The following is a 25520-nucleotide window of genomic DNA, read 5'->3' on the forward strand; positions in this document are numbered from 1 at the left end:
AAAAATACACTCATCTGCTCCGTTCATGGAGACATCAGAACCTATCCAATACCCGAAATTCCCATCAAGTTACCCAATAACAGTACTCTACTGGTCAGGGTAGGAGTATTGGACAACCTACCCGAACAACTCAGTTTGGACACAGACTATCGAGAATTCATCTTGTTGCTCAAATGCACACTGAGGGAGACTCCTACACCCCCTTGTACGCTGCTCTGGTCATTTCAGTATGCTCAATTCAAAGACCCCACCTGCCAGAATGCCTGGCAACAAGCGCAGAACCCAGTGATACCGTCCTCAATCCCCTCATTCATCCTCAAAAACAATTTAATATACAGGATAGGAAAACAACACGATCCCCCACAGTTAGTGGTTCTCAAGAGATTTCGCTATCAAATATTATTTTTTGCCCAGTCACACATTCTAGCAGGTCACAGTGTGCCTGAAACAACAACCCAGACTGTGTTGAGATATTTTTTATTGGCCAGGGATATTCGCCAATGTACATAAATACTGCAGGGAGTGTGAAATATGTCAGAAGAAGGACCCCAAAAAACCCCTTACATCCTCTACCAATCATTGATAACCCCTTTGAGAGGATAAGTATGGATTTACTGGGTCCTCTCCCAAAATCGAAAAAATTATATATCTATATACTGGTTATTGTGGATTACGCAACTCGATACCCAGAAGCATTTCCCCTACGAACACCAAGCACGAAAAAAACATCAGTGAAAAGTTACTAGAACTGTTTGAGGGTAGCATTTCCCACAGAGATTTTGACAGACCAGGGTACCCCCTTTGTTTCTTGTTTAATGAAACAAGTCTATAAAACCTTGAAAATTACCCAAATAAGAACATCGGCTTATTGCCCTCAGACAGAGGGTCTGTGCAAGCGATATAATGCCACCTTCAATCTAACCATGAAGAAAATGCTAACCACCGAAGGTAAAGAATGGGACATGTTGTTGCCACTGGGAACAAGAGAAACAAGAAGACACACAACACCCTCTAGAATACACCCAAAGCCTAAGAAACCGCATACAGAAACGGCGAGATTTTGCTCATGACAACCTAGAAAAAGCTCAAAGAAGCTAGCAGATGTCTTGCAATAAAGGAAAGAGGTGACAGCAGTTACAAGTCCATGACTAGGTGTTCCTACTCCTACCTTCCTCTATACGCCAAAAAAGGGCAGAATTGAAGGGACCATATGTAGTTGTTGAAAGGATAGGCCTCACTACTTACCGGTTACGCCTTTCCTCAACCAAAACCCAGATATACCACATAAATCTACTAAAGAAATTGTTGGGACCCCTCCCCAAAGACACTTATTACGTTTTGTCTGACTAAAAACCCATTCCTTCAATATTGACTCAATTGCTCATAAACGAACATCTAACAGAGGAACAAAAAGAGTCTCTTCAGACCCTCTTAGAGTCCTTCTCCTCCATCTTTTCCGACCTCCCGGGAAAAACAACAATCGTCGAGCATGCCATTGTTACCCCACCAAATGAAGTAATAAAACAACGCCCCTACAGAATACCATGCGCTAGGCGGGACGCGGTTCCTGCCGCAATAGAGAGCATGTTACAACTAGGAGTCATAAAACCTTCCAGCAGTAACTGGTCCTCCCCCAATGTCATAGTTCTGAAACCGGATGGTTCCATCCGTTTTTCTATAGACTTCCGATCAATCAATGCCATCTCGAAATTTGAACTCGTCACCACGCCACGGCCCCGGAGGGACTTTGCTCTTCCAGGTGCATGGGCGTCTACGGGGCTTTTGGAAAGGGGCTGAGTCAGAGAGGGACGGGCGGAGAGGCAGAGGGGTGAAAGGGACCCAGGGTAAAGGAAATAAGTGAGACGGAAAAGAAAGACAAAAGCAGAAATCATCGACTACTCTTTTTCTTTTGGTTACTCCAACCTCTAGCCCCTCCCTTCACATTTATGCATAGCTATTATTTATTCCTCACATCCTCCCTTGACTAAACCATGAAGCAAAAACACTTACCTGAGCCTTTTCCTTCTGTCCAAGGGATGACAGCGGCCTAGGCTCACCTAAGGGACTGAAGTGGAAGACCCTGTGGGAAAGAAGAATACAAAAGAGACAATCAATCATTGTGATTTCCTGCAATACTAATAAAAAGTGCATACCAAGAAATTATTCAATGCAGTGAGCGCCTTCTCAGCCGACTCTTCTACAATGGGGAGCTACAAACTCTCCCTCCAGGGAATGGGAGTAAGAGACAACCACACACACACACACACACACACACACACACACACACAGGAAAGCATCATAGGAAAACGCCTGATACAGTTTTTATATGCTGGCATATGTACATTGTTTTAGAAAGATGGTGGAACTATTTATTTTGTTCAATGTGCTTATACTGCTAATTACTTCTATCACCTCTTTCCTCACCGGTAGAACCCAGAGAGTCCGCCTCCCCCTTTCCGATCCAAAGCCACCACGATCACCTGCGGTGTACCCCAAGTATCATCCCTCAGCCCTACCCTTTTCAATATCTACATGGCACCGCTCGCCAACATCATCCGAGCACACCACCTGAACATCATCTTGTACACCGACGATACCCAGCGGATCCACTCCCTCACCAATGACCTGGCCACCACCAAATCCAACCTCCAAAAGGGAATGAAGGCTGTTGCAGACTAGATGAAGACTAGCCGGCTGAAACTGAACTCGGACAAGACGGGAGGTCCTCATCCTCAGATCCACCCGCTGCGCATGGGACGACTCCTGGTGGCCGGCTATGCTGGGAGCTGCCCTGATACCCACCAACATCACATGCAACCTGGGGTTCATTGTGGACTCCACGCTCTCTATGGCCCAGCAAGGTAATGCTGTTTCCTCTTCCTGCTTCAACACCCTCCGCATGCTCTGAAAGATCTACAGATGGATCCCCACCAAAATCAGAAGGACGGTCACCCAAGCAATCGTCAGCAGCAAGCTGGACTACGGCAACGCCCTCTACGCAGGAACCACGGCCACACTCCAGAAGAGACTCCATTGCCTACAAAACGCCTCTGCACGCCTCATCATCGGACTAACTCGCAACAGCCACATCACCGCCCACCTGAGAAACCTGCACTAGCTCCCAGTCAACAAGAGGATCACCTTCAAGCTCCTTACCCACTGTGCAACAGCACTCTGCAGCACCACTGTACAGCAGCACTCTGCAGCACCATTGTACAGCAGCACTCTGCAGCACCACTCTGCAGCACCACTCTACAGTACTCCTTTACAGCACCAATCTAAACCACCACTCTGCAGCACCACTGGGTGTGGTTGTGTGTGGGTATGGTTGTGTGAGGTAGTGGGTGTGGTTGTGTGTGGGTATGGTTGTGTGAGGTAGTGTGTGTGGTTGTGTGTGAGTGTGTGTGTGGTTGTGTGTGGTTGGGTGTGTGTGGTTGTGGGTGTGATTGTGTGTGGTTGTGTGTTTGTGTGGCTGTGTGTGGGTATGAGGGTGTGTGTGTTGAATGTTTATGTGTTGGTTGTGACGAAAGGCTAGGCAGCGAAGGGGGTTCGAACAGAGGAGGAGGGCTGCGTGGGAGGGGTGGAGGAGCATGCTGTAAGGCTTACTGAGCCATGAAAGAAAGGAACAAGCTACTTAATGACCCATGACCCATGACTGAGGAGACAGATGGCGGCTGCAGCGTGTGCACGCTCGCGTGAACTCAAGGCTGTAGCCAGCCTGTACCATTTTCAAAACTCACTTACTAAAGTATCTCCGAGCAGCGCATACGCGCTGACTCAGCGAGACCTAAAAACATACTGACATTTTTAATTGTATTATTCCAGTTTGTACACCGCCATATGCAAATCAATCTTGACCCTGCACCCAATGGGAACAGTCCAGCCCGAACTGCCAGGCCAGGCCCTCCCTGAACTGGAAACAAGCATCCTAGGAACGGTTTCGGGCTTTCAGCCCTCATCAGCCAGGACAGCTGGACTCCAGTGGCATGGATAGTGTGGGACCCACATCTGGGCATACCTGGCCCACACGAGGTGACAAATGCAAAACAAGCCTTGGCATAGCCAATAGGTCTCACTTTTGGGACCTTATAGGCATTTAGTTATGCAGCACAATATCCTTGGTGCAACAACATTAAGATCCCAAAGGCGAGACCTATTGGCTATGCCAATGCTTGTTAATGTATGTTGAATATCTAATTAACTGTAGTACAATGTAAACAAGCATTGGTAAATGCATTAGGTTACTCCTATCCGATTAGTAATTAAAAAAAAAAAGTTTTAACTTGGTGAGCTGTTCTGCAATATAATTTAAAGGAACTTTGAAAAAGCGTTATGACTTGTTTGAGAAAGGCAAATAATGAAAGGTAACGTGTGCAGTTCTATGCAGGGAAGAAGACTAGTTATCAGCGGTGTAAGTTACAAAGAAGAGAACACGAGCAGAAGAATGTGAAACTGCTAAGTGTCTGTATGTCTTGTGTGACGTCATTCATTTCTGGCAGGCTTCACTTTCCCAGATCATTGAGAGTGCACTATGGCGCTGCGGGGACTGTACGGATCCGATTTGAATGCACTTTCTTTTCTTAAGTCACAAATGTATGAAACAGTTCAGAGTCTGGAAACCACTGCAGCCCCTGCCCTGAATGTTTACCCTCAGTGTTCTGAATATGCACCCATGCTGGTGAGTCACCCTAGATGCATCAGATAAAAAAGCAACGACCATGGCTTCGTTGTTTAGAATATTTAAAATGATTCACTTCTGAAATGATGAGACTGTGAAAGAACTATAAGGAGTCTCTTTGAATTGACATACATAGTGAAGGGTGCTCCTGCTAGAGAGATCCGTCCCACTTAAAGCCCTGCGTATGACAATATGAAAGAACCTTGTGAACAGACACAAATACTATTCCTCTGTAGAAAGTACGCATGTTTACCTGCTAATAAACACAAAGCATCACTTCTGAAATGATGAGACTGTGAAAGAACTATAAGGAGTGTCTTTGAATTGACATACATAGTGAAGGGTGGTACTGCTAGATAGAGACTCGTCCCACTTAAAGCCCCCCGTATGACAATATGAAAGAAGCCTGTGAACAGACACAAATACTATTCCTCTGTCGAAAGTGCGCATGTTTACCTGCTAATAAACACAAAGCATCATTTCTGAAATGCAGAGACTGTGAAAGAATTATAAGGAGTCTCTTTGAATTGACATACATAGTGAAGGGTGGTCCTGCTAGATAGAGTCCCGTCCCACTTAAAGCCCCGCGTAGGACAATATGAAAGAAGCCTGTGAACTGATACAAATACTATTCCTCTGGTGAAAGTGCGCATGTTTACCTGCTAATAAACACAAAGCATCATATCCGAAATGCAGACACTGTGAAAGAATTATAAGGAGTCTCTTTGAATTGACATACATAGTGAAGGGTGGTCCGGCTAGATAGAAACCCGTCCCACTTAAAGCCCCGCGTAGGACAATATGAAAGAAGCCTGTGAACTGATACAAATACTATTCCTCTGGTGAAAGTACGCATGTTTACCTGCTAATAAACACAAAGCATCATTTCTGAAATGATGAGACTGTGAAAGAACTATCAGGAGTCTCTTTGAATTGACATACAGAGTGAAGGGTGGTCCTGCTAGATAGAGATCCGTCCCACTTAAAGCCCTGCGGGTGACACTATGAAAGAAGCCTGTGAACAGATACAAATACTATTCCTCTGTAGAAAGTACGCATGTTTACCTGCTAATAAACACAAAGCATCATTTCTGAAATGATGAGACTGTGAAAGAACTATAAGGAGTCTCTTTGAATTGACATAGTGAAGGGGGGTCCTGCTAGATAGAGATCCGTCCCACTTAAAGCCCCGCGTAGGACAATATGAAAGAAGCCTGTGAACTGATACAAATACTATTCCTCTGGTGAAAGTACGCATGTTTACCTGCTAATAAACACAAAGCATCATTTCTGAAATGATGAGACTGTGAAAGAACTATCAGGAGTCTCTTTGAATTGACACAAAGAGTGAAGGGTGGTCCTGCTAGAGAGAGACCCGTCCCACTTAAAGCCCTGCGTAGGACAATATGAAAGAAGCCTGTGAACTGATACAAATACTATTCCTCTGGTGAAAGTGCGCATGTTTACCTGCTAATAAACACAAAGCATCATTTCTGAAATGCAGAGACTGTGAAAGAATTATAAGGAGTCTCTTTGAATTGACATACATAGTGAAGGGTGGTCCGGCTAGATAGAAACCCGTCCCACTTAAAGCCCCGCGTAGGACAATATGAAAGAAGCCTGTGAACAGACACAAATACTATTCCTCTGTAGAAAGTACGCATGTTTACCTGCTAATAAACACAAAGCATCATTTCTGAAATGATGAGACTGTGAAAGAACTATAAGGAGTCTCTTTGAATTGACATACATAGTGAAGGGTGGTCCTGCTAGATAGAGATCCGTCCCACTTAAAGCCCCGCCTATGACAATATGAAAGAAGCCTGTGGACAGATACAAATACTATTCCTCTGGTGAAAGTGCGCATGTTTACCTGCTAATAAACACAAAGCATCATTTCTGAAATGATGAGACTGTGAAAGAACTATAAGGAGTCTCTTTGAATTGACATACATAGTGAAGGGGGGTCCTGCTAGATAGAGATCCGTCCCACTTAAAGCCCCGCCTATGACAATATGAAAGAAGCCTGTGGACAGATACAAATACTATTCCTCTGTAGAAAGTACGCATGTTTACCTGCTAATAAACACAAAGCATCATTTCTGAAATGATGAGACTGTGAAAGAACTATCAGGAGTCTCTTTGAATTGACACAAAGAGTGAAGGGTGGTCCTGCTAGAGAGAGACCCGTCCTACTTAAAGCCCTGCGCAGGACAATATGAAAGAAGCCTGTGAACTGATACAAATACTATTCCTCTGGTGAAAGTGCGCATGTTTACCTGCTAATAAACACAAAGCATCATTTCTGAAATGCAGAGACTGTGAAAGAATTATAAGGAGTCTCTTTGAATTGACATACATAGTGAAGGGTGGTCCTGCTAGATAGAGTCCCGTCCCACTTAAAGCCCCGCGTAGGACAATATGAAAGAAGCCTGTGAACTGATACAAATACTATTCCTCTGGTGAAAGTGCGCATGTTTACCTGCTAATAAACACAAAGCATCATTTCTGAAATGCAGAGACTGTGAAAGAATTATAAGGAGTCTCTTTGAATTGACACAAAGAGTGAAGGGTGGTCCGGCTAGATAGAAACCCGTCCCACTTAAAGCCCGAGTGTGACAATATGAAAGAAGCCTGTGAACAGATACAAATACTATTCCTCCGTAGAAAGTACGCATGTTTACCTGCTAATAAACACAAAGCATCATTTCTGAAATGATGAGACTGTGAAAGGACTATAAGGAGTCTCTTTGAATTGACATACATAGTGAAGGGTGGTCCGGCTAGATAGAAACCCGTCCCACTTAAAGCCCCACGTAGGACAATATGAAAGAAGCCTGTGCACAGATACAAATACTATTCCTCTGTAGAAAGTACGCATGTTTACCTGCTAATAAACACAAAGCATCATTTCTGAAATGATGAGACTGTGAAAGAACTATCAGGAGTCTCTTTGAATTGACACAAAGAGTGAAGGGTGGTCCTGCTAGAGAGAGACCCGTCCCACTTAAAGCCCCACGTAGGACAATATGAAAGAAGCCTGTGAACTGATACAAATACTATTCCTCTGGTGAAAGTGCGCATGTTTACCTGCTAATAAACACAAAGCATCATTTCTGAAATGCAGAGACTGTGAAAGAACTATAAGGAGTCTCTTTGAATTGACATACATAGTGAAGGGTGGTCCTGCTAGATAGAGTCCCGTCCCACTTAAAGCCCCGCGTAGGACAATATGAAAGAAGCCTGTGAACTGATACAAATACTATTCCTCTGGTGAAAGTGCGCATGTTTACCTGCTAATAAACACAAAGCATCATTTCTGAAATGCAGAGACTGTGAAAGAACTATAAGGAGTCTCTTTGAATTGACATACATAGTGAAGGGTGGTCCTGCTAGATACCCGTCCCACTTAAAGCCCTGCGTAGGACAATATGAAAGAAGCCTGTGAACAGATACAAATACTATTCCTCTGTAGAAAGTACGCATGTTTACCTGCTAATAAACACAAAGCATCACTTCTGAAATGATGAGACTGTGAAAGAACTATAAGGAGTCTCTTTGAATTGATACATAGTGAAGGGTGGTCCTGCTAGAGAGAGACCCGTCCCACTTAAAGCCCCGCGTATGACAATATGAAAGAAGCCTGTGAACAGACACAAATACTATTCCTCTGGTGAAAGTGTGCATGTTTACCTGCTAATAAACACAAAGCATCATTTCTGAAATGCAGAGACTGTGAAAGAACTATAAGGAGTCTCTTTGAATTGACATAAAGAGTGAAGGGTGGTCCTGCTAGATAGAGTCCCGTCCCACTTAAAGCCCCGTGTATGACAATATGAAAGAAGCCTGTGAACAGATACAAATACTATTCCTCTGTAGAAAGTACGTATGTTTACCTGCTAATAAACACACAGCATCATTTCTGAAATGCAGAGACTGTGAAAGAACTATAAGGAGTCTCTTTGAATTGACATAAAGAGTGAAGGGTGGTCCTGCTAGATAGAGATCCGTCCCACTTAAAGCCCTGCGGGTGACACTATGAAAGAAGCCTGTGAACAGATACAAATACTATTCCTCTGGTGAAAGTACGCATGTTTACCTGCTAAGAAACACAAAGCATCATTTCTGAAACGATGAGACTGTGAAAGAACTATAAGGAGTCTCTTTGAATTGACATACATAGTGAAGGGTGGTCCTGCTAGAGAGAGACCCGTCCCACTTAAAGCCCTGCGTATGACAATATGAAAGAAGCCTGTGAACAGATACAAACACTATTCCTCTGTAGAAAGTACGCATGTTTACCTGCTAATAAACACCAAGCATCATTTTTGAAATGATGAGACTGTGAAAGAACTATAAGGAGTCTCTTTGAATTGACATACATAGTGAAGGGTGGTCCTGCTAGATACCCGTCCCACTTAAAGCCCTGCGTATGACAATATGAAAGAAGCCTGTGAACAGATACAAATACTATTCCTCTGGTGAAAGTGCGCATGTTTACCTGCTAATAAACACAAAGCATCATTTCTGAAACGATGAGACTGTGAAAGAACTATAAGGAGTCTCTTTGAATTGACATACATAGTGAAGGGTGGTCCTGCTAGATACCCGTCCCACTTAAAGCCCTGCGTATGACACTATGACAGAAGCCTGCGAACAGATACAAATACTATTCCTCTGTAGAAAGTACGCATGTTTACCTGCTAATAAACACAAAGCATCATTTCTGAAATGATGAGACTGTAATAGAGACCCGGCCCACTTAAAGCCCTGCGTATGACACTATGAAAGAAGCGTGTGAACAGATACAAATACTATTCCTCTGTAGAAAGTGCGTATGTTTACCTGCTAATAAACACAAAGCATCATTCTTCACGGTGCTTACATCAAATGAAATGAATGCTTGCCCTGAATCTCTGCTTTAAACCCATCGACTTGTAACCTTGTGACGCACACTGTGGCTGCAGAGCATCCTTTCTGCCACCAGGCTGAGCTCACGGCCACAAATGCTGCAATCCTATTATTAATAACCCTCCTGCCCAGAGGCTTCTTGCGGCCTCTGTTGTCTCGTGCGTGTGTCTCGAGCGCTCTCTGCTTTGAATCAAACCTTTGCCTCCTCAGTCTCCCTGAAGCAGCCACAGGTTGTTGTTGTTATTTGGAGTTAAGCGCAACTGGCCAGAGCTACAAATTCTATGTCCATGGGTTCTTGCTTCACTCAATGTGTACACATTCTATGTCCATGGGTTCTTGCTTCACTCCATGTGTACACATTCTATGTCCATGGGTTCTTGCTTCACTCCATGTGTACACATTCTATGTACATGGGTTCTTGCTTCACTCCATGTGTACTCATTCTATGTCCATGGGCTCTTGCTTCACTCAATGTGTACACATTCTATGTCCATGGGTTCTTGCTTCACTCCATGTGTACACATTCTATGTACATGGGTTCTTGCTTCACTCCATGTGTACACATTCTATGTACATGGGTTCTTGCTTCACTCCATGTATACACATTCTATGTCCATGGGCTCTTGCTTCACTCCATGTGTACACATTCTATGTCCATGGGCTCTTGCTTCACTCCATGTGTACACATTCTATGTACATGGGTTCTTGCTTCACTCCATGTGTATCAATGTGAACACATTCTATGTCCATGGGTTCTTGCTTCACTCCATGTGTACACATTCTATGTCCATGGGTTCTTGCTTCACTCCATGTGTACACATTCTATGTACATGGGTTCTTGCTTCACTCCATGTGTATCAATGTGTACACATTCTATGTCCATGGGCTCTTGCTTCACTCGCTTCACTCAATGTGTACACATTCTATGTCCATGGGTTCTTGCTGCACTCCATGTGTACACATTCTATGTCCCTGGGTTCTTCCTTCACTCCATGTGTACACATTCTATGTCCATGGGTTCTTGCTTCACTCCATGTGTACACATTCTATGTCCATGGGTTCTTGCTTCACTCCATGTGTACACATTCTATGTCCATGGGTTCTTGCTTCACTCCATGTGTACACATTCTATGTCAATGGGTTCTTGCTTCACTCCATGTGTACACATTCTATGTCCATGGGTTCTTGCTTCACTCCATGTCTCCTACGTCCATAGGTTCTTGCTTCACTCCATGTGTACACATTCTATGTCCATGGGTTCTTGCTTCACTCCATGTATACACATTCTATGTCCATGGGTTCTTGCTTCACTCCATGTCTACACAGTCTATGTCCATAGGTTCTTGCTTCACTCCATGTCTACACATTCTATGTCCATGGGTTCTTGCTTCACTCCATGTGTACACATTCTATGTCCATGGGCTCTTGCTTCACTCAATGTGTACACATTCTATGTCCATGGGTTCTTGCTTCACTCCATGTGTACACATTCTATGTCCATGGGTTCTTGCTTCACTCCATGTGTACACATTCTATGTCCATGGGTTCTTGCTTCACTCCATGTGTACACATTCTATGTCCATATGTTCTTGCTTCACTCCATGTGTACACATTCTATGTCCATGGGTTCTTGCTTCACTCCATGTGTACACATTCTATGTACATGGGTTCTTGCTTCACTCTATGTGTACACATTCTATGTCCATGGGTTCTTGCTTCACTCCATGTGTACACATTCTATGTCCATGGGTTCTTGCTTCACTCAATGTGTACACATTCTATGTCCATGGGTTCTTGCTTCACTCAATGTGTACACATTCTATGTCCATGGGTTCTTGCTTCACTCCATGTGTACACATTCTATGTCCATGGGTTCTTGCTTCACTCAATGTGTACACATTCTATGTCCATGGGTTCTTGCTTCACTCAATGTGTACACATTCTATGTCCATGGGTTCTTGCTTCACTCCATGTGTACACATTCTATGTCCATGGGTTCTTGCTTCACTCCATGTGTACTATCACCCGCTTCTAAGTGACCTGGTCTCCAGCTCTACCAAGGCTTACAGAACCATCCCCACATCCCTGGGCAAAGAGGTAACCCCAGAAGAACGTTTATATCCCGGGGGACAGTCTCAAAGTCCATGTTCATCCAATACAGCTATCACACACATTGCTGCCAAGGTTTCAGGTTGCAATGTGTGACATTTTCAAAATTTCATTGTAATTATGAGTGACATTTCAACATGTATGAGTGACACTTTATCATGAGCAAAATCATGAGGAAAACTTATAAAAATCAGAAATTACACTCAATTGAGTAATGGGAACCTGTAAAAAGATCTTAAAACTACTACAAAGCACCAGAAATGGAAGGGCACTACCCAGAGACAGACTGCGTGACTGCAGTTCTCAGTAACGTAAGGCAAGCAGGCACTGCAGCTGCTCAGAAGATCTAATTGATTTGAACATTCATGACAGCATGGTAGCCTAAAAACAAAGTTCATAGCATAGCAAGTGCAATTTGGAGATTATACCATAAATCAGGCCTCTCCGAGACCGGCCAAACTGAATGACAAACTAACTTTGTTTTTCATTTCTGTTCGAGGACTGACTAAAGAACACGCTGAACATTTAACACAGCAGACACCATCCCAAATGCATACATTTGACACAGCAGACACCATCCCAAATGCATACATTTGACACAGCAGACACCATCCCACATGCATACATTTGACCCAGCAGACACTGTCCCACATGCATACATTTAACACAGCAGACACCATCCCACATGCATACATTTGACACAGCGGACACCACCCCACAGGCAAAAATTTAACACAGCAGACACCATCCCACATGCATACATTTGACACAGCAGACACCACCCCACAGGCATAAATTTAACACAGCAGACACCATCTCACATGCATACATTTGACAGAGTAGACACCATCCCACATGCATACATTTGACACAGCAGACGCCATCCCACATGCATACATTTAACACAGCGGACACCGTCCCACATGCATAAATTTAACACAGCAGACACCATCCCACATGCATACATTTAACACAGCAGACACCATCCCACATGCATACATTTGACACAGCAGACGCCATCCCACATGCATACATTTAACACAGCAGACACCATCTCACCTGCATACATTTAACCCAGCAGACACCATCCCACATGCATACATTTAACACAGCAGACACCATCCCACATGCATACATTTGACACAGCAGACGCCATCCCACATGCATACATTTAACACAGCAGACGCCATCCCACATGCATACATTTGACCCAGCAGACACTGTCCCACATGCATACATTTGACACAGCAGACACCATCCCACATGCATACATTTAACGCAGCAGACACCATCCCACATGCATACATTTGACACAGCAGACACCATCCCACATGCATACATTTAACACAGCAGACACCATCCCACATGCATACATTTGACACAGCAGACACCACCCCACATGCATACATTTGACACAGCAGACACCATCCCACATGCATACATTTGACACAGCAGACACCATCCCACATGCATACATTTGACACAGCAGACACCATCCCACATGCATACATTTCACACAGCAGACACCATCCCACATGCATACATTTGAAACAGCAGACTCCATCCCACATGCATACATTTAACACAGCAGACACCATCCCACATGCATACATTTGACACAGCAGACACCACCCCACATGCATACATTTGGCACAGCAGACACCATCCCACATGCATACATTTAACACAGCAGACACCATCTCACATGCATACATTTAACACAGCAGACACCATCCCACATGCATACATTTAACACAGCGGACACCATCCCACATGCATACATTTGACACAGCAGAGACCATCCCACGTGCATACATTTAACACAGCAGACACCATCCGACATGCATACATTTGACACAGCAGACACCATCCCACATGCATACATTTGACACAGCAGACTCCATCCCACATGCATACATTTGACACAGCAGACTCCATCCCACATGCATACATTTAACACAGCAGACACCATCTCACATGCATACATTTAACACAGCAAACACCATCCGACATGCATACATTTGACACAGCAGACACCATCTCACATGCATACATTTAACACAGCAGACACCATCCCACATGCATACATTTAACACAGCAGACACCATCCGACATGCATACATTTGACACAGCAGACACCATCTCACATGCATACATTTGATACAGCAGACACCATCCCACATGCACACATTTGACACAGCAGACACCACCCCACATGCATACATTTGGCACAGCAGACACCATCCCACATGCATACATTTGACACAGCAGACACCACCCCACAGGCATACATTTAACACAGCAGACACCACCCCACAGGCATACATTTGATACAGCAGACACCATCCCACATGCACACATTTGACACAGCAGACACCACCCCACATGCATACATTTGGCACAGCAGACACCATCCCACATGCATACATTTGACACAGCAGACACCACCCCACAGGCATACATTTAACACAGCAGACACCACCCCACAGGCATACATTTAACACAGCAGACACCACCCCACAGGCATAAATTTAACACAGCAGACACCATCCCACATGCATACATTTGACACAGCAGACACCATCCCACATGCATACATTTAGCACAGCAGACACCATCCCACATGCATACATTTGACACAGCAGACACCATCTCACATGCATACATTTGACACAGCAGACACCATCCCACATGCATACATTTGACACAGCAGACACCATCCCACATGCATACATTTGACACAGCAGACACCATCCCGCATGCATACATTTGACACAGCAGACACCATCTCACATGCATACATTTAACACAGCAGACACCATCCCACATGCATACATTTGACACAGCAGACACCATCTCACATGCATACATTTGACACAGCAGACACCACCCCACAGGCATACATTTGACACAGCAGACACCATCCCACATGCATACATTTGACACAGCAGACACCATCCCACATGCATACATTTGACACAGCAGACACCATCTCACATGCATACATTTGACACAGCAGACACCCTCCCACATGCATACATTTGACACAGCAGACACCATCTCACATGCATACATTTGACACAGCAGACACCACCCCACAGGCATATATTTAACACAGCAGACACCATCCCACAGGCATACATTTAACACAGCAGACACCATCCCACATGCATACATTTGACACAGCAGACACCATCCCACATGCATACATTTGACACAGCAGACACCACCCCACAGGCATACATTTAACACAGCAGACACCATCTCACATGCATACATTTGACACAGCAGACACCATCCCACATGCATACATTTGACACAGCAGACACCATCCCACATGCATACATTTGACACAGCAGACACCACCCCACATGCATACATTTGGCACAGCAGACACCATCCCAAATGCATACATTTGACACAGCAGACACCATCCCACATGCATACATTTGACACAGCAGACACCACCCCACATGCATACATTTGACACAGCAGACACCACCCCACATGCATACATTTGGCACAGCAGACACCATCCCAAATGCATACATTTGACACAGCAGACACCATCCCACATGCATACATTTGACACAGCAGACACCATCCCACATGCATACATTTGACACAGCAGACACCACCCCACATGCATACATTTGGCACAGCAGACACCATCCCAAATGCATACATTTGACACAGCAGACACCATCCCACATGCATACATTTGACACAGCAGACACCACCCCACATGCATACATTTGACACAGCAGATACCACCCCACAGGCATACATTTAACACAGCAGACACCATCTCACATGCATACATTTGACAGAGCAGACACCATCCCACATGCATACATTTGACACAGCAGACACCATCCCACATGCATACATTTGACACAGCAGACACCACCCCACATGCATACATTTGACACAGCAGACACCACCCCACATGCATACATTTGGCACAGCAGACACCATCCCAAATGCATACATTTGACACAGCAGACACCATCCCACATGCATACATTTAACACAGCAGACACCATCCCACATGCATACATTTGACACAGCAGACACCATCCCACATGCATACATTTAACACAGCAGACACCATCCCACATGCATACATTTGACACAGCAGACACCATCCCAATGCATACATTTAACCCAGCAGACACCATCTCAATGCATACATTTGACACAGCAGACACCACCCCACATGCATACATTTGGCACAGCAGACACCATCCCACATGCATACATTTGACACAGCAGACACCACCCCACAGGCATACATTTAACACAGCAGACACCATCTCACATGCATACATTTGACACAGCAGACACCATCCCAATGCATACATTTAACACAGCAGACACCATCCCACATGCATACATTTGACACAGCAGACACCACCCCACATGCATACATTTGGCACAGCAGACACCATCCCACATGCATACATTTGACACAGCAGACACCACCCCACAGGCATACATTTAACACAGCAGACACCATCTCACATGCATACATTTGACACAGCAGACACCATCCCACATGCATACATTTGACACAGCAGACACCACCCCACATGCATACATTTGGCACAGCAGACACCATCCCACATAGATACATTTGACACAGCAGACACCACCCCACAGGCATACATTTAACACAGCAGACACCATCTCACATGCATACATTTGACACAGCAGACACCATCCCACATGCATACATTTGACACAGCAGACACCATCCCACATGCATACATTTAACACAGCAGACGCCATCCCACATGCATACATTTGACACAGCAGACACCACCCCACAGGCATAAATTTAACACAGCAGACACCATCCCACATGCATACATTTGACACAGCAGACACCATCCCACATGCATACATTTAGCACAGCAGACACCATCCCACATGCATACATTTGACACAGCAGACACCACCCCACAGGCATAAATTTAACACAGCAGACACCATCCCACATGCATACATTTGACACAGCAGACACCATCCCACATGCATACATTTAGCACAGCAGACACCATCCCACATGCATACATTTAACACAGCAGACACCATCCCACATGCATACATTTAACACAGCAGACACCATCCCACATGCATACATTTAACGCAGCAGACACCATCCCACATGCATACATTTGACACAGCAGACACCATCCCACATGCATACATTTAACGCAGCAGACACCATCCCACATGCATGCATTTGCTACGGTGCCACTTTCAGGGCTGGGACCCAAGGGCCCCTTCTACTCTGTCGGTAGGGAGGGTGTTGTCATACCCTTGCCCTTAACGTCCGTAGATACCATATTTAAACGACCATATAAATATATCTAGGTTGGCAGCCGGCAACTTTTGTGTTTGGCAAACACTGTATAGTCTTTTCTCACCCACGTTGGTCCCTTGGCCACTTGGGCCAAACCGTAGCATTTCGGGCATTAACAATTGCCTATACTAATGTCTAGTATGTCCTCTAAGCGATATTTGACCGAGGGTTGAATCTAATTCAGCCGCAAAATAACATATAGATAAAGAAGTTCTCGGTTACAAGGGATGTTCAAGTTCCTTTTTCCCTCTAGTTCAGCGTTGATAGGGACACTTTGATTGTTTTCTCGGTATTGGTAATGGCTGTATGATATACTCAGGCCAAACTAAGAAACACAAACACATAGTTTATTACCATCGACTACAGTGTGACATCTTTGGGTAGTCACAGATCAGTGCGTCACATTGTATCAATAGATTGGATGCTGAGGATACTTAAAGAGTTGTCTCGCATTTTGTTTACATAGTAGTGGTCCATGCTATCATCACAAGGGACAACAGCCATCCATCTACTGTAGAAGCATCTCTTGATAAGGGACTGATTTTTAAGCGGACACAGGTAATGAGTATAGGCTCAGACATATCAATATTGAGTACACCATGCTTTTCGGTCAACGACATAGATACCCCTTGATTTATTTTTGTAATGTGCAGTGTACTGCAGACAGAGAATATATCGATAAAAGGTCATCACCTGTGGACTGACTGTCAAGTGTGTACAGGTAGAAGCATCTCCGATAAGGGACTGATTTTTAAGCGCACACAGGTAAAGAGTATAGGCTCCTAGATATCAATGTTGAGTACACCATGCTTTTCGATCAACCCTTGATTTATCTTTGTAATGTGCAGTGTACTGCAGACAGAGAATATATCGATAAAAGGTCATCACCTGTGGACTGACTGTCAAGTGTGTACAGGTAGAAGCATCTCCGATAAGGGACTGATTTTTAAGCGCACACAGGTAAAGAGTATAGGATCCGAGATATCAATGTTGAGTACACCATGCTTTTCGATCAACCCTTGATTTATCTTTGTAATGTGCAGTGTACTGCAGACAGAGAATATATCGATAAAAGGTCATCACCTGTGGACTGACTGTCAAGCGTATACAGGTAGAAGCATCTCCGACTGATTTTTAAGCGGACCCAGGTAAAGAGTATAGGCTCCTAGATATCAATATTGAGTACACCATGTTTTTCGGTCAATATATATTTCGGAGAATAGATTGATAAAAGGACCGAGAGTCAAATGTATACAGGTAATGTGTATGGACTCTTAGATACAAATATTAAGAAAGTTGAGTCCTGTGTGGTTATCTCCATAGTTATCTTCTTGTCTATCCCTTGTGTGTGTAGTTTCCACATTCACCAAGGCCTTCAACATTAGGATCCCTCGCGCTAGGCTCAGGGGCTTTTTGTGGCAAATATATCTTGTCACATCTAGTGATCTATGTGAACAGGAAAGGCAGAGCTTTTCTCTTAAAATAGAAAATGCAGAAGAGAGATCATGAAACATAAAGTGTCCAAGTGTCTGTCTCTCTCTCCAGACCCCTGGATCATTCTGGAACTAGGTATCTTTGTTCTTTCTAACAGTCATTGCTTTTTAGCGTTCGAGATAAAATACCCTGAGAATTTCTTAACAAGGTTGACTATTAGGTATAAATAAATAAATAAATATAAAAGCAAAATCGAGCAGCTTTGTACCCTAAATACCAGATATTCTGTCTCATAAAACAGACCCCCTCGGATGCTCGTCATTAAACGTGTGGACCAGCGGGGTCAGAGGCCTCCCTCCCCTCTCCTCGTGCTCCAGTCAGTGGGGGCTCCCCGGGGGCACCGGCCGCCTGTAAGGAGTGGGGTCCGGTGTGTTATTCCCCCAAGAGTGACGCGCGCGCTCACGCCGCTGCACGAGCCACCATCGCGCGCGAGAACAAAACATGGCGTCTCACGGCTGCGCACGCGCAGAACCGCGCGTCACAGCTGCGCACGTGCGGGGCGAATACCCTACTTCCCATCACCGAGTGAGGACCTTGCACGGAGCGCAGCCTATGACCTGCCGTAGACAGAGGACGCGCAGCCTCAGTGCGCATGCGCAGAGCAAAGACACGCCCGCTACAAAGAGAAGCTCTGCCCTGACATACCTCTCACCCTGTGCTGTGGCGCGAGGCGCCTCGTGCCCCTCGGCGGAAGGCAGCTGTTGCTTCTCACTCGTTGTGTCCCCGCGCGGACACCGTCATTGTTGTGCTTCTTTGTGTCCCTGCGAGGACCCCGTCCCACCGGTGCTGGCTCAGAGGTGTGGCCCTTCCCTGCGCTCCGTGCTGTCGGGGCCTGTGCTGCGCTCCGTGCTGTGAATCTCTCTTGCAACGACTTCTGGAGTTGGATTGCCCTAACAGCGGCGTCTGTCCTCGGCGCACGCGCAGTTAATCCAAGGCTCTTTGATCCACGCTATGGGAAGCAGTGTCTATCTCCAGCGCATGCGCAGTTAATCCATGGCCTCTTTAATCCACGCTATGGAAAGCAGTGTCTGTCCCCCGCGCATGCGCAGTTAATCCAAGGCTATCCCCAGCGCATGCGCAGTTGTCAACGAACAGCCTCGTCTCCCCGCGCTCATAGTTCAGGCCGGGCGTTACACAAAGACAAAGCTTAACACGACCCACAGCAGGGAGCCCAGGACCCACAGCAGGGAGCCCAGGCCCCACAGCAGGGAGCCCAGGACCCACAGCAGGGAGCCCAGGACCCACAGCAGGGAGCCCAGGACCCACAGCAGGGAGCCCAGGTGAGGCCCGACCCCAGGAGGGACCAGAGCACCACATTGAACCCCAGGTGAGGCCATAAGGTACAAAGAGTGTCTGGTGCTGGAGGGTCTCGAGCCTGCTCTCCGGGGTTCATTTGTTGTTGTTGTTGCATCGATCCTTAGACATGATTATTTTGTATCAATGCTCATTGGCCCTCAGTGCTGGAGTTGGGTCGCTCTTTTGAAGGCCTCAGCAAACGGTGACATTTGTTTCACCTGAAAAGTCTGTGATGAGAAGATCGACTTGAATCCCGTTTGTGTCTTTCACCAGAGTGAAGGGGGGCAGCCCCGTGAATCGAAAGTGAAAGAACACACTCCCAGGCAGCACCGACTGCGCCTCATTGCACCTGGGAGAGTGAAGGGGGGCCGCCCCGTGAATCGAAAGTGAAAGAACACACTCCCAGGCAGCACCGACTGCGCCTCATTGCACCTGGGCCTGCACAGCATCATCTGATGAGGATAAAACTCCCCCAAATATGTCTCCACCTCACTAGGGCCTCAGTAACCAGGCAGCAGTCAGCCGATGCCCATCAGGTAAACAAGCATTGGCATCGCCAGAAGGTCTCGCCTCTGGGACCTTATAAGTGTTTTGTTATCCAGCACAATATCCTTGGTGCAACAACATCAACTGTTGCACGGCTAAACACTTATAAGGTCCCAAAGGCGCAACCTATTGGCTATGCCAATGCTTATTTTCATTGGTTCCTGTTTGTGGCTTTTAGAGATGCAAGCTTCTGTTCCGTCCTCGTGTCTAACTACTTCCGCCTTTTCTTGATCTAGGTCATGGGTACTCACAAACATTTTCTCGGGGGCCACAAAGTTTGGTCTATGGTGTGACCGAGGGCCGCCCTGATGCCAGCGGGGGGTGTAAAGTCGGGGTAGGGAAACAAAGCATGTATATCTAGTGGCTGCCTTTAAGAATGAAGGTGTTCCTAAAGATAAAGGCCTTGTTACTTCATTTTCCTAACTGCAATTAACCTTTAAAATAAGTGTTTGCTGTATATGTACGTTTCTTGTTCATGTTAGTTCTGACTCGAGTAAACGTCAGCCCAGTGCTGCTGCTGCCCAGGGGTCCGCAAGTAAAGACCTGAAGGGCTTTTTGCGGCCCCCGGGCCGTACTTTGAGTATCACTGATCTAGATCCTCCCGGCGACCACCCCAGCTACATGTGTATTGCCATGTTCTTCGAAAAGGGGTCGCAGTTGAGCAGACAGGCTTGTCAAGTCTTCAAGGAAGTGTGAGTGTGACGAGGCTGGTGTATTTATTCACCACTTAACTAATCAGTCTCCTGTCCCTCCGTCCTCACGTGAGCCACAATTTGTGACACATTTGCTATTTTAAGGATTGTAATAACATCACTTTTGTATATTTAAGTCCATACAGATACTGAAAACAGCAAACCACAAGTACAAAAATGAAAAGTACAGGGGGCACGAGCCCTAAACAAAACAAAAAATAGGTTTTAGAGGGGCAGGGTTTGCAAATTAGCAAAGGCAGTGTGCAGTAATGTCACAGAGAGGGACATTGCAAGTCTAATATGCCTCTCTTTAATGGTAATGAACCGTGATTCATGTAATATAAGCACGCACATGAGCAGCGTATACCCTCATGTACATGAATAAAGAAGGCTTAAATGTATTTTGGTACAACAATGTGGGGGAGTTTTAATGAAACGGGGAACATGTTAACATTGACTTTCATTGGGCAAAGCAAGTTTCCAGTGGGAGAAAGCTAAAATATTGTAATGCATGATATAGAATGAATATAGTCCTCTCTGAATCTGACTTGCATATCTATGCATTGCACAGATATTCTACGCAGTAGTCTATTATTATTTTCCTTTTGCATGATAGCTGTGCATTACAGTTAGCTTATAGATGCCACTTCTTCAGCTATTCACTAATGGTGAGCATTATTATTTTGGTATAAGAAGCATTGCTCTCGCAACCACAATACAGTGTAAAACATACAAAACAGTAATGACAATCACATTGAGACGTAGGGAAGCTACGTGGATCATGCGTTTGCAATGCGTGGAACACGGGCTTAACTACGACCCAGAGCTTCAATTCTTCTTGGGGAACTAAACACCCACCGTTCAAATAATCTGTGTTTACATGAACCACGTGCTATTTTACCTTACATACTTTGTCTACATACATGAAATCGTTTAGACTGAAATAAGAACTGTATGGACGACTTCATTTTAAGAAATGTATATACAATTGGTCTATAGTGGGAGTCACAATTCTAGCTCAGTTTGCTTGAATATTACTGTACCGTGTGACTCTAATGTGCTTGATTACCAATGTCATTTTTTCTTATTCGTTATGTATAAAGATAGTAAGTGCGAAACTGTATCTTAAAGTCTGCCACTATGACATGAAGTCTCACACAATATATAATAAGACTTATCGCAATTTGTACATTAAGGATGTCTTGTCACCAGTCACCGCGTAATTTTTTGTTCACTTGTGGGTGCACCAATTGGGATTTTCAATCAAACTTAGCTGTATCCACGTATATGAGAAACTAACCCACGCTGCAGCTCTAAGTTTGCACTGCGAGGAACGTTTAATTAAAAACTTATTTTTTGTACTTTTGGCCGCTAGATTACTATTCGAACCTAGATAGTATACTACCATGAATAGATCTACCATTATGAGAGGTCTCTCTCACAATCTAAACTAGTCGTGAACCATTACACCGTGCAAATATGCGAATCTACTTATTGCCCTTTTTTTTGTCCTGATTTCCCTTTTTTATCCAGAACAGGAATCCTTTAAATTAGGGAACGCACGTATACAATCTTACAATTCTATACGAATTCATTCTATCTTTTCCATACTCCACTCATATTTTCAACAGAAACTCAACTCATTAATGGAGGGGAATCCGCCTCTACCCGATTATGCCTCAATAATGAATGGTGACCACGTACTTTCTCACACCTAAGATGGTGGCTCACGCTTGAGCATAGTATTCGTATGGCACATTCTAGTCGTTAATGGACTAAGACTATATGAGTCTTTCCGGTTTCCGGTCACGTGTCCGTCCTTGGAACACGGCGACCGGGAACACACAGATGAGGGATACCGAACCACAGGTAAGACCACGGCACTCTGTGAACTTGCCTTCGCCGATGCGTAGCCCGTTACTCTTGTGGACTTCTCACTCCCTTTTCCGTTTTTTTGTGTTTTGTTTATTTTAGTTCGCTAAACCTACAGAGATAACGGAACTAATAACCAGCCCTTATTTTAACAATTGGATCCCCTCCCAGTATAGTCTGACACTCACACGTGTCTAGGTATGTACACTATGGACCAGCATTGGATCATATTTTGTATACAGTTATACTGAATTTTATTACCAATTCGTTTCTACTTCCATTTTACTTACAGTGTTATTTCTTCTCCTTTTTCCATGCAGTCTCATTTTTGTACTAACGAGCCTCATTGAGCGCCCACGTTAGAGGAGCAGTCTCACTTATAGCTCTAAACCCGGAACTAGGGTTCTCTGGATGTTAAAGATATTGAACACCCGTCAACTTACACACAGGGTAAGCCACAGTTAGCAATACTTTGCACGGCACCCTGCAATTACAACCACTTGCCCGCTCTTAGTGTTTCTCCCGTTCTTTACCCTTGTGATACATAGATCCTTCTTTCAACTACACTCACGTTTCGCATCGACCCGTAGATGCCTGGGTCTATTTACCAGGTATGCGACAATTGGTATTAGTGGTTGCATCTGACTTGCATGAGCTATTTGACTTTCTGTGTTTAGACCCACTTTAATACTGAGCACGACATACTCACCTTTGTGCTTATCAAATGGAGCAAAAAACACTTTTGCACCCTGATCCTTTTCAAATGCGGGATCTTCGTGAGCATGAGAAAACAGGTCACGCGATTCCTTTTAATTAAACTATAAAAAAAACATATATTTTATGGTTTTTTTTGTTTTCCCTCACGCATGCCTTGCACCATCGTCACTATAATGGAAATGTGGATGTGCACGATTTTTTATTCACAAAAACGGACACTAGGCACATAACAACCCGTGGATGGAAACTCACTTTCACAACCATGCACTTCTCTATCACTGAACATTGTACAAGATGCGTTATAAGTGGAATATACTATACACATGTTGTTTTTATTTTTATCAGCCCTGAAGAGTCGTGTCGACTCCACTTTTGAACACGACGAAACACGTGTCGGCTGAATGTGGATCCAATAAAACGTCTTTTGAAAAAGAATAAGAACATAAAGATCTGCTGTTGTTTGCTACCTTATTGTCATTACTGTTTTGTATGTTTTACACTGTATTGTGGTTGCGAGAGCAATGCTTCTTATAGTTTGTGAAAGTCTTTCTGATTTTCTTGGAACGGTTTAGGGTTACTCCGTTCGCTCCTTACGCACCACGCCCTAGACATTATTTCCCTACGGAGTGTAACGTAAATTCTAGGTAGAGCGCCTATCTATCTGAAACTGCCACAAACCCTATTAGCTGTTTCATTTTTATTTTGGTGCCCGTAAATATTCTCTATCTCAGTGCGACCCTGATAGTTGGCAGCCCACTAGCGATTCATTTGATGTTTACTCAATACCAGGCAGTCGGGGTAAACCTGCTACTTGCTACCAAATGGGTGTTTGGACACACAACAAACTGGAACAAGCATTTGCAATGCAATTGGTCTCACATTCACGCAAGTTTGAGCTATTGGCATTGTAAATGACAATGCCTTTTATTTATGTTTTGGGTTTCAAAACATAAATAAAATGCTTTGTCATTTACAATCCCAATAGCTTAAACTTGTGTAAATGCGCTACCTGTTGCATTGCAAATGCTTGTTATCTTCAGTCTCATGGTCTTTTTAGTAACATTAGAAAACTTAAATTTGAAGCTTTTGTGTGGGCTCTTATGGCCTAGGGCGCTGTACACACAACCATACATTTCTAATTCGTTGTCAACAAAGTTTGAATTTGAATGATTCTGCCCAGGTTTAACCAAAAGTTGTCAGTTACTGAAGCATTTTGCATAGTGTATTTTCCTGTCAACAAATAAACATGTATGTGGCATAAATGCCTCAGTGGCCGCTTACTTCTTTGAAGTACTGTTGTCCTTATAGTAAAGTCCCCAATTTAATTATATTCAAATGGCATTAGATTTATAGAATTCCCCCTTCCCACCCCACAACAGAACCAATCATATGGATTACCTAGATACCTGTGTGTGTGGTTTGATTGCCACAGTTGTCCTTGAGGACTCCGGTTCTGGTGTGCATTACTGGGTCAAAGGTGAAGATGGACATATACTGTTTGAAGAAGTTATGTCCAGTGGTCCTTTTGGCAGCGGCAATAAACCACTCGCGCCTCTTTGTCACATGCTCCACTGGCATCCCACTGATTTTTCATGGAAGATTAAATCTGCCCCTGTAAGTGTATCCCGCCCCTGGGATCTATTCAAAGCCAATGGCCTGTTACATTAAACCACGCAAGCTACCGGGGCAGAACCCACAGATGGCCGCCGCGGTGCGTGCATCTGCGGCGCGGCGGCCGTGCTCTCAGGGCTTCTATGCGCTTGGTTTCTTGGCCTCCAGGTGTAATATTACTGTAGCACCAAGGCCGCAGGCCACGGCTCTCATTCAGTCCATTTTT

General features: G+C 44.7%; 1 protein-coding gene and 1 long non-coding RNA gene across 2 annotated transcripts in view; one reads left to right on the plus strand and one right to left on the minus strand.

Annotated features, from left to right (window-relative positions):
• Nucleotides 1–19463, minus strand: part of LOC144805409 (uncharacterized) — a 50795-nt gene extending 31332 nt beyond the window's left edge. Inside the window, exons 1-2 of the long non-coding RNA XR_013605512.1 lie at nucleotides 19206–19463; nucleotides 2011–2080 (exon numbers count right to left, since the gene is read on the minus strand). This is a non-coding gene — a long non-coding RNA (uncharacterized LOC144805409). The remainder of the gene's footprint in view (nucleotides 1–2010; nucleotides 2081–19205) is intronic.
• A 197-nt stretch (nucleotides 19464–19660) lies between these two features.
• LOC144805419 (uncharacterized) overlaps nucleotides 19661–25520 on the plus strand; it is a 78743-nt gene continuing 72883 nt past the window's right edge. The window contains exon 1 of the mRNA XM_078671979.1: nucleotides 19661–19887. The gene's annotated coding sequence lies outside the window, so the exon portion shown is untranslated. The remainder of the gene's footprint in view (nucleotides 19888–25520) is intronic.

Source organism: Lissotriton helveticus (genome assembly GCF_964261635.1).
Source record: "Lissotriton helveticus chromosome 1_1 unlocalized genomic scaffold, aLisHel1.1 SUPER_1_unloc_1, whole genome shotgun sequence".
In the NCBI taxonomy this organism is placed as follows: domain Eukaryota; kingdom Metazoa; phylum Chordata; class Amphibia; order Caudata; family Salamandridae; genus Lissotriton; species Lissotriton helveticus.